A 17,909-nucleotide genomic window follows, 5' to 3' on the forward strand; every position below is an offset into this window, starting at 1 on the left:
CATTGCAACAAGATTATATTTTTGCTTTGTGATTGGATCGTTAAGATGATCATTAAGTATGGATATAGTTGAACCTGGTTGAACCTAACAGGGCATTATGGTGCATTGCTGGTGTGCTAATTTTTCTAATCTAACTTAAGACTTGAGAACTTTAACTAAATATAGTCTTCTGTCCAAGGTGAGGACCTTTTAACATTGATTTATTATTGCATAGATGTCTCATTGAAATGCGCTACCATTTGTATAGCTCCCCTTAGTAGAGCTTTACAGCAGCACTCTAAACGGTATAAGCAAATTACTAGGGCTCAAGATTACTTCAAGTGTAATGGAAAACTTGATATTGCCCTTATTTGGGTTCTTAACCCATTATGAGTCCTGCATTTGATAAGGCTTTTCTTGCTGAGTATCAATTTCCCCTATCTTGAACTGACTGATATTGTTTTTGGTGTGCCATATTAACATTATAATGATCTTAAATTTTTATATCTATAAGCAACACACACTTTTTAAATTTGTTCTATAGGAAACTTAAAACCTAAGAACACATTTTCCACTTCTAGCTTAATTGTTTGAGTCTCAATGGTCATTTATGTTCCCTCTGTGAGTGTTGAAACTGGATCATCAGGAGGGGCTGTGCTCAAGTGCGGCAAAAGCATTTGTTAGTCAGATTTGTTTGTCATAGGCGTGCTTTTAATTATGTATAGCTAATTACCTCCCTGCACTGTGAAAGACCTGTGCCTGTAAGTTGTAAAAATACATTTCAAACATAGACTCTAAGGGAGGAAGTGCCATAATGTAACAATATAGGGAAATTTGAAATTTGTAGAATTATGTAGATTGGATTGTGTGAGACCAATTATACTCTGATTAGCATATGCAGTAATATTATACGTGTATAAATTATAAATATATGACATTATATAATTATTACTAGTCTTAATGAATGATATATATTTAGGACAATTTCAGTTTCCACTATGGTAATCCTGTTTGGGTAACTCAAAGGGTTTTAAATTCACCTTGAGATAACCGATTATATTTAACATTCCAAGGTGACGACCACCCTTTTGAGTAGTTTGTTTGTATTGTAATTTTAGTCCACTTTCTATGTTGGTGTATTTTGATATTTATTGGGCTTGTATTTTGACTCCCCCATCCGTGATCAAGGCTACGGCTGAAACGTGTTGGGAGGAACAACCTTGGATCATTCCAGTATATTTGCAACTTGCTGAAGGTGTCTTGACTGTTTTCGTCTATTTGGATAAGGAAACATTTGATGTATATATATATATATATATATATATATATATATATATATAAAAAAATAAAACCAATATGTTTCTGTAGTAAACGCTCAGGCAGATAAAGGTAGGAAGTGCTTTATTCCAGTAATTTATTCCAGTACAGCAGTAATAACTCCCAGCTTGCTCCTCACTCTTTAGTCTCCAGTCTTCTCTCCCCAGCCTTCCTAATCCAACCTAGAATGCTCACCTCATCCACATTCCATTCTCTCCTTACAAATCAATCTCTACACATCTTCCCCCTCATACATCCTAAAAAATAGTAAACCGCATACAAATCCCGAAATATATACTATTTCCAATTAAATTTTTTCTCAATAATCAGATCTATCCACCTCCTTAACTTTGCATAAATTTCCCATACTCCATTCTCTTCCATCATCCAACTTAACCACTGTGTTTGATACCTTTACTACTTTCTGTGGTTTGGAAAACTTGCTCTCACCTTTCTTCACTATACCAAGCTTTTTCACAGCTACCCAATCACCTACGTCCACACCTATATTCTTCACTCTCTTCCTAGAATCATAACTAAAACTTATTACGCTCCTGAAAATCCAACACTCTCACTCAATCTTTCACGATCCACCCACACTTGTCTCTTCTCACGCAACCACCATGGAAATTCTTTGGTCACAGGTTCTCTTCCCTTAAGAGCAACAAATGGTGACACTCCTGTTACAGAATGAGGTGTTACTCTATGTGCCACAACATCCAATTCAACTCCTCTCTACAATTCAGTCCACTTGCTAGAGAAAGTTGAACATTCTCCATGATAATTCGATTCACCCTCTCCACCAAACCATTTGCTTGAGAATGAAACAATGCAACTCTCTCATGCTTAATTCCCAATCCGGTGAGAAACTCAGACATAGTTGCTGACACTAATTGCACACCATTATCTGTAACCAGAATCTTTGGTACACCTTCCTCCAAAAACACTTTCCTGAGAAACTCTATGACATTTCTGGTAGTGATCTGCTCCATAGTTTTAACTACAAACCATTTGCTATGGTAATCCACTAGGACTACAAGAAATCGATTCCTTCTACTAAGTTTATCTACTGGACCTAAAAAGTCTAAAGCCAACTTTTCTCATGGGCCAGCTGGAAATTGTACACACCCCAAAGGTGACTGTCTGATTATTCTAGCTTTATCACTATTACCACACGCTACACACTCACTCACAACTTGCTCTACATCTCTATCTATCCCAGGCCACCAATAAAACTGTCTTAATCTCCTCTTAGTCAAACTTCTCCCTAGATGACCTTCATGCACTATCCTTATTAACCTCATTCTCAACTTCTTAGGAGGAACAATTCTCCCACGTCTTAGTACCTTCTCTCATTGAATACTCAACTAATCTTTCACATCTATATACTGTCTCAAACTTTCATGTAGGTCACCTCTAACTTGATCTGAACTACTTATGAACTTCTTCAACTCATCATACTCCTCATCTCCCACCATAGCGCCCACCCATTCTTCTTGTCCCAAAGACAATTCCTTGTCTATCGAGAACGCCTCTACCTCCTTCTCACACATCAGTGAGACCTCCTCAGGACATTCATCAATAGGCATGCGCGACATTCAGCTACAATGTCTTTCTTGCCCCTCACAAATTCCACAACAAAATTTAAGTCTATGACATGACATTGATCACCCATCTAGAAATCCGAGGTGTCACACTCCCCTCCAAACCCTGACCACATCTGAAAACCTGCAGCAGAGGTTTATGGTCTGTACGAAGCACAAAAGGCAATCCCCACAAATAATACCTATAATGATTAATACCCCAACAAGCCAATGCTTCCTTCTCAATAGCAGAATATGACCGTTCCGCCCCTTGCAATCGTCGGGATGCAAACCCAATTACTCTTTCTTCATTTTCAGCCACTTGAATGAGAACCGCTCCCAGCCCCACACTACTAGCGTCGGTCATTATAATTGTCTTCCTGCCCACCAAAACATCCCAATGTAGGAGCACGGGCAATAGAATCCTTAATCTTCGTAAATGCTACTTCACAATCAGTTACCCACTCAAACACTGCTCCCTTTTTCAACAATAGCCTCATGGGCTCAACAACATTTGTAAAAATATGCACAAATTTAGAGCAATACTCTGCTAACCCAGAAATGATTTCAATTGGTCCTTGTTAATCGGCCTCGGAGTCTCACTAATTGCTCTCACAATGCTCTTCTTGGGTTTTATCCCCTCGGCAGATATCTCATGACCCAAATAATTCACTCAATCCTTCCTCAGCTGACACTTTTCTCTCTTCACAGTCAAACCATGAGCTTCAATTCTTTTCAACACTTTTCCTATCAGCACATCATGTTCTTTCAAAGATTTTCCCACCACCATAATGTCATCTTGAAAACACAACACATTTTCCAACCCATCAAAAATGTTCTGCATTATGAGCTGAAAAACATCTGATGCTGACGCTAACCCAAAAGGCATTCTACAATAACGGTATGCACCCAAGGGAGTGACAAAAGAAGTCAATGGATGCGATTCCAGATGCAGGTTAACCTGAGGATAAGCTATAGACATGTCCAATAAGCTAAATACTTTAGCTTCCCCCATCATTCTCAACATTTCAGTGATGTTTGGTAAAGGCTGCCTAACAACCCAAATGTTCTTAATAAGGTCCCTTAAATCAATACACAAACAAATCTTGTTTCCATCTTTAGGTGCCACGACAATATGCGCCAACCACTCAGAAGATTGTATTGGCTCTATTATCTTCTCCTCTAGTAATCTGTCAAGTTCTTGCTGGAGTGGTTTCCTCATCAAAACTGGTACTGGCCTTACTTTATGTACCACTGGAAACACATTTTCTTTTAAAATTATACAGTGTGTAAATTTCTTTAACTAACCTAGTTTATCAGTGAAAACGTTTGGAAACTCATTCATCAATCTCTCACACCATTCTACCTCTGACTCTTGGGTTTCCATATGCCCTACATTCATTTGCTCCACAACCATAACCGGTTCAGTTGCATTGGGGTCAAGCACAATATTCAAATCCTTTTGATGCCACCATCCTAAAAGATTTGATCCATCCTGAGTTATGTACACCTTCCCATGCACACCATTACCCTTAAAAGATATATTCATCCATCTCATTCCTGGAATGTTGATTCTCTTTCTCCCATATCCAACTGCTTTCACATCCGCACATTGTAAGTCTACAATTTTCCCTTTCAAAACTCCCTCATATACATCCTTGGATATTAGAGTAAACAAACTACCAGAGTCTACTAATACCCTTACAACTCAGACCCCAGCATTATATCACAATTAGGTTTCTCCAGATTGCTTGAACTTTCCCTCTTCAGCTTTTTATCACTTATGGACTCCATGTTCTGCTGTACTGTTTCCGCCATGTCATTAATTGTTAATACAATTTCTTCATCCCCTCCTTGTATATCATCCACAGATTTGACACTGTTGCTTAATATTTTTCCCCCTGACCTACATACTTTGTCCAAGTGGCCCCTTCTTCCACACATCCTACATGTTAAGTTACGTGCAGCACACATAGAACTGGAAGCAATATGTCCTGGACACCCACACCTAAAACATAAGATATTCAAATTTTTCTTCTCCATGACCTTCACTGCATTACTTCCAACAGGCTTCTCTTGTTTCTTTGCTTTAAATTCTTTCACTTCAACTGTAGTTTCTTTGTTCGAATCCTTCATATAACTCCTAGTCTCAATTTCCTTTATCCATGCTTCACTGTGCTCCATACTCCTCGCTATATGTATGGATTCTTCTAATGAAGGATCGATAGATAACAACTTCTCCTTCACCTTCCTACTGTTCGTGCAGCGCACAAACTGATCATGTATAAGAGAGTCATATAGATCACGGAAATCGCATGTTACTGCTAATCCTCTTAAAGCTGCGACATAAGTCATTATATCCTCATCTTGACCCTGAACTCGAGAAAATAACCTATGCTGCTCAAACACAATACTTATTTTTGGTGTAAAAGTTTCTCCAGCATCTGTAAAGACATCTCATACACATTCATGGGCTGTCCCTCACCCATGCCTAAGGATACTTCAGGCAAATCATCATATATCCTCCTTCCTTCAGTACCTAAAAAATGTAATAAAATCGCTTGTTTTCTGACAGGACTATACGTGTCTCCTGCGTAGTAAAAACAACTTTCCACCTCTCTCACGAGGTTATCGGTTCACCAGGCAAGGGTAAGAAGCACGGTGGTGCTGAAATGCTCTGTTCAGCCACACCTGCAATAAAAATATAAAATAACAAACTACCACAAAATACTAAAATAATAATAATCTAAATTAATAATCTAAAATAACCAACTAAAATAATAATCTAAAACAACTATCTTAAATAAGTAATCCACTGTAATTCTCTGTAGTTCACACGAGTATAAAATACAGCTTGTAATAGTCCCCTTTCTGTTTCCGCCTTAATCAGTCTTCACATTAGTCCTTCATCTGTTTCACAGAGAGTATTGGTGAAAGGTGGTAGGAGGACAAGATCAGGCATGCATTTGCCTCCAGTTCGTTATATTTACAAAATGCAGCCTGCAGGTATTAATTCCCTTCCTTTCCTTCTCCTTTCTTTTTTTTTCCTTTGTCCTCAAACATGCGTGCCCACTAGACAACGTGAAGCCGGCTCTCAGAGTCATGCGCACTGTGCTCGAGACATGATCGTCTCACAGTCTCCCCAGCATGTGCAGGCAAACCTTTGCTTTCGCATGCGTAGGCAAGATCTATGGAGATGTGCCACATATGTCTCCAGCGCGCACCAGCAAACCTCTTTGTTATCTTGTCTTTCTTTATGAAAGTCTTGTGAACCGAGGCACGCTTCCAGCACTTCTGACAATTGCGGAATAACCCATTGAACAAAACGGAAAGGAAAAACGAGCGCTCAGGTCTACATTAGAGTCCATTCAATTCGACAATACATATACAGCTAACTCACAGTTACCAAGTTCTATGTCTTTCCTCTTCTGCCATCTCTTTTGTTGCGTCCTCTTTTATTTTTTCTCCTTTCATGTTCCTTCCTTGCTCACATTCGATTCAGGGGTTAGGAGTTATTGAAATCTTCTCTGCCCCCCTGCGCAGAGTCCCTTGTCGCCAATTATGTAGTAAACGGTCAGGCAGATAAAAGTAGGAAGTCCTTTATTCCAGTAATTTATTCCAGTACAGCAGTAATAACTCCCAGCTTGCTACTCACTCTCCAGTCTTCTCTCCCCAGCCTTCCTAATCCAACCTAGAATGCTCCCCTCATCCACATTCCATTCTCTCCTTACAAATCAGTCTCTACAGTCCTTTTAACATTTTTCAGCCCACAAAACACAATCATAAAAACAACCACAAAATACAATCATAAACATAACCACAAAAGGGCCTTGCACTTCAGTTGAACATCAGAGCTCCAGCTAAGAGTGTTTCTGAAAACTATGGTAAGTTCTTATGAGCTATGGATGTTAATATTGCTGGGGAACTGCTGCACTCCCCGCAGCCCCGTACAACATTACAAACTGCTTGGTGATGCCCCTGCCTTTTCTGGAACCTCACAAACATGAAAATATATTATATCAAAATGCTCTAGTACATTATGGAGCATGCTTGCTAGAAGCAGTGAATCATGACGCTCATTTATTATTAATTTTTTTCAAAATTATTTTAGGTGTCCTGGTGCACATCCGGACACCCATATTATTATTATTATTTTTTTTGCTGGGAGCCCTGCTGGTTGCCAGCACCTATAACGGGTGCCGGTGTGAATTGGCAATTCCTTTTTTAATAAAAATTGGGGATGGCTTTGTGCGGCCCACGTCCCTGAGACTTTACGGCCCCAGATCCCAATCCCCTGGGGCTGTAGTCTATTTTTGAGATAATGGGGAATGCAGGCCCCTCCCTAAAAGTTTACCGGCCCGGGGACCCCATCCCATGGAACCATGGACTATTTTTAAGGGGAGCATGTCACAGCTCCCCTCCCCAAGCACTTACTGGATTTAGGGACCCCATCCCCAGGGCTGTTTTACTTTTGAAGGGAAGGGGTCGCAACCCCACTCACCGAGACCTTAGAGCCCCAGGGACCCCATCCCCCTGGCTACTTTTTTGGTAAGACGAGGGGGCATCAGCCCACTTACCAAGCCTTTGCAGCCCACTAGGACCACATCCAGAGGCCTTGGGTGAGTGCTACGGTGCTCACCCGGGACACACACAAGACACTATGTTGGGGGCAAGGACGAGCCCAGGGCTCCTTACATGTGCCTATCATATAACCACCCAACCCTGCGCCATGTGTTGGCCGCAAGGCCTGGTCTGCGGGCACCCAACATCCCACCACTTAAAATGAGAAATGTTCTGACAAATTGAAAAAACATGTATTTGAGAAGTATAAATAGTGAGATCACCTTTATGTATGCACCTTAAATATTGGAAGTTGAAAAGAATTTAAAGCTGAAAAATGACAACTGACACTCCTAGACTGGAACCCTCAACCATCTGTATGAGGGTCTAAGAACTTAACCACTAGGCTACAGGTGTCTCCTTACTATGCAGTGTCCAGACATCTCTATGACATTTGACACAAAGATGGTGAAGGGAAAAAGATGTAAATGTTCCATCACGAGGAATGTTTAACATTCAAAACAGGAGTAAATAAACAGACACATTGGCATGAGATACCAGGATTTGAACCTCCAACCTACTGAGTGACAGTCAAAGAGCTTTACCAGTATGCCAGAGGTGAGCTCTGTTCTGCTGTGCATCAAAACATAACTATAACATTCGTATCAAACATCTTGCTAGTGTGACGTTGTGAAATCATTGTATGGAGAGACCCTGGAAATAACAATCTCTCTCTCTGTCTCTTCCATTTCATTATAGGTTGGCGGCCCCAGGGCCATCTATGGTTCTAAGAAGGGGGCTATGCGGCCTGTTCACGTATATCGTATTTGTCCCAGGGAAGTGGCGGTCCATGGAATGTGGGGCCGTGTGGGCCCTCCCTGCATACACATGACATTCTTTGCCCCGGGAGTGGCAGTCCCTGAAGTGTGAGGGATGCTGTGCAGGCCCCTACATACATATACTACTCTTTGTCCCGAGGAGCTGTGCGTCCCCGTGGAGCTGGGTTGCAGCATGGGCCCCCCTGCATACACATAATGTGCATTGCCCCAGGGAGCTAATCAAATATGGCAACCAAGGACTGAACTGGTTGTCGGCATCTAATGTGGAAAGTCCGTCATTGCTTTTTATTATGTATAACACACTGTCACTTTAAATGCAAATTTTTAATAGATTTGTGAAATTTAACCTATGGAACAAGGGGAGAGATCCGGAAAGCTTTGGGTGGCTGCTTAAGCCGAATAAAGAACAGAGCACTTCATTGCACACAAGCTCACTGGTGTGTTCTTTTAAAATGGAACACGTTATATATATATATATATATATATATATATATATATATATATATATATATATATATATATATATTTATCCATCACTCTGTTTCCTTCACAACCAGTGACCAGTGCCACTACCAGGGATTTGTCCAACGCAAATAGTTCATCTTTTAAAAAAGATTTTTGTTTTGACACAACAAACATAAGACTAACCGCTAATCATTTACACAAACACAATTCAAGAACAAGGCACTTGTGGCAGTTGTAAATTCAAAAGTTTAACCCAATGCAGCTTCACACTCACAACCAATACTTTTCAACTCTTGCCTTGGACATGGGTGTTTGTACACAGCAGCCAACCACCAGATATAATCAAAATTGTAAACACAGTGAAAGAGTAACATAAATATTGCTAATACAGGTTGCTGGTCACCATCTTGGAATAAAAGAAACCAAACGTATAGTACGGCATATGTGAAACAGAATGGTCCATATGAACGCATCTGTACAGAAATTGTGTCACAAATTAAGACAATAATCACATGCTGTGAACACAAGATACTCCCTGAAAAAAGAATGCCCATGGATCACAATAAAATGTCATAGAACCCCATGAATGGGGACCCTGCCATAAGTCAAATTCAGCAAATGAAGAAAGTTGTAACTGGACAAACATATAATAAATGGTGACAGTTGGTTACTAAGTTAGTTATCATGAATACAAATGGAAAAAAATGAATACATCCCTCCCCAGTGGGCCTAACTGGCTATGCCTCTTATACCAATATCAATGACAGAAAACCAGAACAGATCTGATACACTAACATCCTATATTATAAGCAAAATATCTCATCGCATTTTGAGAGCTAGCCTCTTGAGAATAATCATAAATAGAGATTAGGTGACAGTGTGTCTGATAGTCATCCAGAATGGACATAAATCAACTTAGACTTACATCATAAAATGTAAGAAGATTGTAGAGGAGAATACCACTGGAGCTGTCCCAAGTGAAGACGAAAAAGACACAAATCTGTGAGAAAAAAAAGAAAATCCAAAATTAGAACAGTCTAAGAGGAAAATACATTTAGATGTAAATTGCGTTTATGTCTTTTGCAACAAAAGTAGATTTCATAATCAGAAAGTAAACAACACCATAAATCACATGCCTAGATGTAAACTCAGTTCCTCACCTTGATTCAGGCCCTGAGTAGCATTCAGGCAGATGATAAAATTAAATGCCTAAATCTATACTCAGTTTCTCATCTTTAATCAGGCACTGGGGCTCCTTTGTCTCCAAGCTAATGATATACTTGGATTCAAGGCATCTCAGTTCCCAAACTCTTACACCTCTTATTCTCAAGTTCACTCCATCAATGACAAAAAAACATAACAAATTGGCATTACTTCCATGTTTAGCCTGGAAACACCTCCCCACAGGTTATGCAGGGTTTTTGTTTTTAATAGCACACGTGTTCCAAAACCCTTTTCTTTGCAGGGCAAATGGTGCTCCCTGCATACCTCAAGTCATAGGGACATATCAGGACATAAATGGTATAGTCCGAGTTGCATGTGAGGAATTGCCGGATGTGTACTGCGCGAGACCAGTGAGGTGACAGATACTCACTACTATCATGGAGGTTCCAGCATTTCTTGCAGTTGTGGCATAGAAAATAGCCCGTAGTGGTGAATTCATTGCCTTTTTTAAATATTTCATTTTTCATCCACCTGTCTGTGAGAGAAGAGTTCTTACTGTACATTATACTTGTATTGGTACCAATGTTTTTTCCAATAATGTTGCCAGAACACAGAATATGCCAATGTCACTTCATTAGACAACTAAGTAGCATACAATGTGAGTTATATGTAGTTATAAATCTGTTAGCTTTTTACAGCTTTAAGATATTTTATTGTGATGCACAGACTTTCTTTGCTTAGGGGGTATCTCGTGTCCTCCCCATGGGATGCTTTTCTTATTTTGCAGCACAAATTTTGTACTGATCCTTTCATTTGGAGCATTCTGTTGTACATATGCTTTAAGAAATGCTTGGTATGTGCCATTCCAAGATGGAGATCATGGGTAGGGATGCTGTGTTACCCTTTTACTGTGTCCATACTTTAGATTACATGTGGCGGTTGATGGCTTTTTACTCTCACCCCTCACCAACACGAGAGCTGAAACACGTTGGGTGAGTGCATTACTGCAGTGGATTAAACCAGTGAATTTACACCTGCTGCGAGTGTGTCCTTCTTTAATTGTGTTTATGTTGAGAAAGTGTACCTGGCTCTTCTTGCCTGTTTGAGGATGAACTGTTATCCTTAGGGTTTGCAGGGGTGCTTTTCCTTAAGAGCTGCTTATTTTGTATACATACTGAAAAAAACAAAGGTTAAAGTGATGTTAAAAGTAGATGAAAATAATATTTTAAACATATCATTTTAAACGAAAAAACACTGAAATTCACCAGTTATAGTTATTTCAAGTAACTTTAGCATTTGCCTGCACATGCACAGTGATGTCAACAATGATGTAATTTGATGATGATGTAATTTCAGTTATCATCATAATGTTATCAATGTCATGTCATGAGTATTGTAGTATGTGAGTCAAAAACAGTGCATAGCGAGAGTGTGAGTTACAGTTACTTGATATATCTATAACAAGGGCCACTGGAATTATTTGTTTGTGCAGCTGCAGCAATGTTTGCTTAATTATAGATGTAGGGAGATGGGTTCTGGTTGCAGTACCCCCCACTTTTTGCCTGGTTTTGGATGCATCTTTGACTGAAGTGCACTGGGTTCCTGCTAACCAGGTCCCTAGTACCAGTGTTCCTTCCCTAAAACAAAAACAACTGGGCCCCTCATTCCCAAATGACCAGGCCCTTCAGCCCCCTACAGGCCCCTAGTAAATGGTACCCCTGGCACTTAGGGCATGGGTACTGTTGAGGGCCCCTCAGAGCTGCAGCACAACATGCCACTTTGTGGGACCCAGCACCAAAATTATGCAGACTGCCTTTGCAGGCTGCTTGGCAAGGTGCTCCCCAAATTGAGTGTTCCCTGTCCCCTACACACTGCATGCAGTAGATGTACGTCACCCCTCTAGACATCCCTTACAGCCCTCAGGCAGGGCGCATTATATTACATGTGAGGGCATATCCGCATTAGCAAATATGCCCCTGCTATGTCTTTGTTGATTCTCAGACATAGTAAGTGTACTGGGAAGCCATTTTAAATACATGTGATGGAAACTGGTCATTACAAGTTCCCCGCTACATGATGGCTTCTCTGAATCCTGGGATGTTTGGTATCAAACATCTCAGAATAGTAAACCCTCACTGACCTCAGTGATGGATTCATTAAAAAATGCACACAGAGGGCACCTTAGAGGAGCCCCCTGAAAACATGTTAGCTACTAGTGTGTTGACTAACTGGTCCTTACTAGTTCAGCCACCACAGACACGTTTCTGGACCCCCACAGTGAGAGCCAGTGCTCTCGAGGCCCAGAGACAAAAGCCTGCACTGGGCAGAGGTGTTACCTCCTCTCCCAGGCAGGAAGGACATTCCAGGGCAGGGAGCTTCAAAGGCCTTGCAGCCTTTGTAATGCAACCTGTGTCTCTTCAGATGGTGGAGATGACTAAACCCCCCGCCCTGACCCCACTTTTGGCAGCAGCACAGGCAGGAAAAATAATTAAATTAGGAGGAATGCCCACTTTATGCCAGTCCCAAACCTATGGTAGACGAGCTGAAGTGGACACTACTTTTTAAATTCCTCCATCTTGTGTAGAAGAATTAGGCCAATAGGGTTAGGGCTATGCCCACTTCCCGAAGGAAGTGATCATAAGAAGGGTGTAGTCGCCCTAAAGGTGGGTACCCCATTGGTTACTACCTGGCACCCCCTGCAATGCCCCTTAAATTCAGTATTTAGGTGGCACTCCTGAACCCTAGAACTCAGATTCCTATCGACCGAAGAAGATTCGGACACCACAGGAGTCACCCAGCAGAGAAGACTGAAGACACCAACTGACTTTGCCCCAGCCTTACCGGCCTGTTGGCAGCCTTCAAAGAACCTGCACCTAGAGGATGACTGTCCTACAGCCCAGCGACCTCCAAAGCCTTGGGAGGACTGCCTACCTTCAATAAACAACAAGAACTCATGTGGACAGCGGACCTGTCCAAAAGAATCAAAGAAGAAAGAAGCCTGTCTGAGGAACCACAAAACTGCCACCTGGAACCACCTCTGCACTTGATGCCCAAGCCCAAGTGGCCCACCAGGCTAGTGAAGGATCCCCAGCGCTTCTGATCCAGAGTCCATCATGGGCTGACCCCTGCCGGACTCCAAAGCAACACCTGCAGCCTAAATCCGAAGGCGCCCCTTGACCGCGACCTGCCCATGAAGCTGTTTCTGATGCCAAAGGACACCCCTGCACCTGGGGCCCCTGTGCCTTGGGGAGCTAGAACCTTGGTGTGCCTACAACTCCTGGCATCTCAACTTACCTGGGCAGCTGTGGATTGACCTCTTTTGGCCTCCTGGCCAGAGCCTGAAGCCCGGTTCTGAAAGCGATCTCCTGCATTGAATAACATTGGACGCCCGATGCTGTGTTGGCACTCTGCACCCAGCTGCCCCTGTGTCGCTAAGGGTGTACGTTTGGTGCTACCTTGTGGCTCCCCTTGTCCTCACCTCAACCCCAGGTGATCGACTCCTGACTCCGCTCTACTCATCTGTAAGCAGCACTGCATAGGCTACTCCCTGTATCCGTTGGACAGCATTGGGCACCTGACGCTGTGTTGGCATTCTATACCCAGCTGCCCCTGTGCTGCTGAGGGTGTAGGTTTGGTGCTGTCTTGTGGCCCCCCAGTCCTTGCCTTAACCCTCAGGACCAACCTCAGACACTGCCTGTACTTGCCTGGGAGCAGCGCGCCTTCAGTCCCACCCAGTCTCCATTGACTAACATTGGGCACCGACTCCGATTTCGACCTTGGCACCCAGCCGTCCTCATGCCGCTGTGGGTGCACTCTTGGTACCCACCTGAGCCTTGCCCGGTGCTAGCCTGAAACCTTGAAGACTGGGGTTGTAAGTGTCTACATACCTGAGAAAATGCATTCTTGTTTTCCTTCAATAGGTTAACATTAAAGACTTTTGAAACAGCAATGTATTTCCGGGGTTCAAAGCATATATAAAAGCAACTGCTATTTTTCTAAATTGGTCTCAGATTTATTCTGTGAGTGTGTGTCTCATTTATTGCCTCTGTGAGTACAACAAATGCTCAACATGACTCCTTAATAAGCATAGCTGTTCGCCGACCTATCTATTTCTGCCTCTGCACATCTTTGGGGATCCACTGACATCTCTGCACAGTATACTTCATCTTAGAACACTATAGAGAGAACCAGCTTTCTACAATAGAGATGCTGCATTTGCCACATAATTTATCATCTGCCACATAATCTGCAGATTTTAACAAAATAATGTTGTTTTAAATGGTTCAACAGACACTAAAAATGCACTGATACATGTTACTGCACAGTGGGAGGCCCTTTGCAAAGATTCACTGGTAACCTTTCTATTGCTAATTGATATATTTGGGTGTTAAACTGATACTAATGATGGGCAGCCAAACCCCGCACAGTATTAACAAGTTTAAAAATGACAATATGTTTAAGTAATACCATCACAGAATGTGCTGTATTATGCCGCATAATTTTCTTGCTGCATAATTTACTCAACCCTGCTGCATAAATTGGCCTTCCCATTCAGCATAATTCCAGTAGCTCTGACTATAGCTGGTGAAATTCAATTATGTTTTTTAGTTTAAAATGTTATGTTTAAACTAACAATTTCTCCTAACTATAACATCACTCTAACCTTTGTTTGTTTGGTGCATTCCTAGTTTTTTTTTTAACACAAAGTAATATTTTATTACTATACATAAGTATGCCAACTCCCGCCGTGCACAGCCTTTGGCCATGTGCAGCATGGGGTTGGCTGAAGGAAGCAGGCCCTGTGTCCATCCCTCCCCACCCCCCACGGCATTCAACTGTTGCTGCGCTTGGCCTCTGGACTCCAGAGGGATTCCCATGGAAGTCCAGGGAGCCTCTCCTGGACTCCTGCAGGACAACCACTGGATCACAGAAACTCCAAAAAAGATTTCTTTCTTTAAATTTAGACCTAGAGAGAGTATTTCTGGGAACCCCCATCAAGGAAAAGGGTGTCAGTCTATCCCTACCCTGTCCCCATATACCATATTTCTTTTCATTTGTAGGACACAGGGACTGAGTAGCCATGTCCTGATATCATGGCGGAAACATTTCTCATGTTGCAGCCAACAAATCGCAGCGGGAGTGAGATTATCTACATCCCCTCTGCCTATCACATTTCTCTTTTAGATCCAACATTAAGATATACATATATTTTGAATCTTAATCTCTCAAAAACTACTTAGCATATTTGTACCAAATCACAAAAAAACATTCTTTCTGGACCAAGAAGCAGCTTTGTGAAAATTTGGTATAATTCTGTTCTGCCATTTTCATAGTATTGCATGTTCAATTTTCCTATGCAAAATTGCATGAGGAAATTGCATTTTAGGCTCCCCCTTTTTTTCAGTCCCTGCTTGATGGCTCACCCTAAAACTTTCCAGCAAGGAGCTGAGGAGGATGGACCATTTTTGCAAAGTTTTGTGAAGATTTGTTGATGGCTCCAAAGTTATTAGAGAACCAAAAAGGTTCCTCAAATGGTAACTAGGTCTTAACTATAACTACATAGTGGCGACTGACTGGCACTTGTCATATATATATATATATGTATGTGTGGCATATATTTGAGTATTTGGCAACTGTTGCTACAAAATATATATCACACACACATCATAATGAAGATTAATCATTTGCTTATGTGACTCAAGTGAGGTGCATTGCTCTTCAACGTTGACAGCCGTGATTCTTCTTGTGAAACAGACACACGGGTAGGACTGAATGTATCCATATGTTCCACTAAGCCTATATGTCCCTCCTGATTTAGGGCAACTGACATCTGAGGTATGTTACTCCACTTCTTTGGGAGGGCAACGTTTTTTATTTTGTCCATGAGACAAGTAGTCATTGAAGCTGCAACAGTAAGGGGGAAGCTTCATTGCAGTTACACAGGTTTAGCTTGGCTAATGTACTCAATTGATCGTAACCAAGACCAAGTGGCATGATTACTTTTGATACTGATTTGGAAATCTAGTTGGTGTACACCATAGAAGTGTATTACTTCAAAATGGGGAACAAAGATGAAGATCAGGGCAAACTCATCTTGGCATCAAACGTTTATTGAATGTCTGCTTCTGCTTTTTGTCTTTTCTAATAGGATGATAGTCTGTGGGTGTTGGTCCTCCAATTGCCTGGCATTATATTACATAGCTATGATAATACTTCATGAACCTGAGCAGATGACTTCCTGTACATTTAGGATTCACAAATCAGTGGTGGGTTGCAAGACAATTTTTGGTATTTTGCGAACCTTCATTTGTAAGTAATATTTAAAATGATTAGCCCTGTTTGTGCAGCAGTGCAAATGTGTTGAACATTGCCCTTAGGTCTGGTTTTAAAATAAACTCTTGCAAGTATTTCCATGCAAGACTCCAGGTCACCCTTCCAGTATTTGTTGCTGCTATATTTTTACTTCACAAAGTAATTTCAAAAGAAAATGTGATCACTATACGCAAATATACACAATCAGACCACTTGTGTATGAATTTCACACATAAATTGAGAAGTATGGATGTGGCCAAACAGCAAGAGTTGCCACTTTGTTTAAGTCCTCTCGGTGGCTCAACATAATTTGATTCTGAGCAAATCACTTGATCACCTGTGCTTAATAAACAATGAATGTGGTTTTGTGTAATGTAACCTGAAGATCATGTAAAGTCCCTAATGCACTTGGGCCACGCTAGTGCTATATAAACTACAAAATATGTGTACGGGGTCCAACATATACCAATGATCCTTATATAACAAAGTATATAAGGCCATATTCCATACTATGCAGAAAAAGGGGTATTTCACATTTTCTAAAATCATGGGTATTAACACCAAGATTTTTCATAAGTGTTATGACTAGTGAACTGTTGCCACAGGCCAGCACCCCATTCCGAAGTGTACCAGTTCCAGACTCCAGTGGATTTCCCATATGCCACTTTTATGGACAGATCAATTTCTAGGCCACAATACAATATTGAACTGCCTGGTCAAGGTTGCGATGTTTGCAAATAATTGCTGTTACTATAATAAAAATCGGCTCCACCTCCTGTCCATTAAAGCTAGGTGGGTCACCAAAAGTTTGTTGTTCTAAGAATTGGGTCACAATGCTAAAAGGTTTAGGAAGCACTTGCATAATTAGCCAGACTGTGTGCAGCTAGCAACTGATATTCTTCACTTGCCCAACTTGCCACCTTCCACCAATCCACAAGTCACATCTTATGTTTGTCCAATAGAAAAGAAACTTTGGTTAAATGTCATCTTTGCAGACCTGCCATGAACTGCACTAGACATAAAGCTGTATCTAGAAAGCATATGCTTCCAGAGAACTAATATTTATGTGCGCAATAAATAATGCATGTGTTGAAATGTCATATGTGTCTGTGTACTAATGAGCTTAATGCCCATAATAGCATTGTTTCTATTCACAAACGCCAACATTTCCAATGAGAGGGTGTAGTAAGGATTAATTTATAAATAGGAAGCACCAAGAGCTAGTTAATAAGTTCCTACATGTATATTCTCTACCTAAAACAGCTGTACAACAAGGGGGGTATTCACAAACATAACTTTAAATGTGATTACATTTACATGTGTAAAGTTACTCTCACACTTTTCAGCACCTTTACTACATTTTGCTATTCATAATTTACAAGTGTAAAAGTGTAGACTTACATTTCCCCACCCGTAAAAACATCAAATACGACCAAAAGATACTTCTAGTAGTGAATTTACAACCGTACTTTACGTTACGCACACTTGATGGAGACCTTTGCAACTGCAATCAAGATCTCCCTATGGTAAAGTATTGGTAAATTAATAAACGTTTATTAAAAACTTTAAAATAATTAACATTTTTTTGTATGTTAATGTTAAATAATATTATATATATTTTAAATGTAGAATATTTTATAAAAAGCTACTGCACTAGAAGATAAATTACAAATCAGTTTGTTCTTAAATG

General features: G+C 41.0%; 1 protein-coding gene across 2 annotated transcripts in view; it reads right to left on the reverse strand.

Moving 5' to 3' along the window:
- Positions 1–17,909, reverse strand: part of SLC7A2 (solute carrier family 7 member 2) — a 395,073-nt gene that overhangs the window by 259,270 nt on the left and 117,894 nt on the right. For both annotated transcript variants that reach the window (XM_069200480.1, XM_069200498.1), the window contains exon 2: positions 9,669–9,743. The gene's annotated coding sequence lies outside the window, so the exon portion shown is untranslated. The remainder of the gene's footprint in view (positions 1–9,668; positions 9,744–17,909) is intronic.

The sequence above is a fragment of the Pleurodeles waltl genome, chromosome 1_2, assembly GCF_031143425.1.
Source record: "Pleurodeles waltl isolate 20211129_DDA chromosome 1_2, aPleWal1.hap1.20221129, whole genome shotgun sequence".
Lineage (NCBI taxonomy): Eukaryota > Metazoa > Chordata > Amphibia > Caudata > Salamandridae > Pleurodeles > Pleurodeles waltl.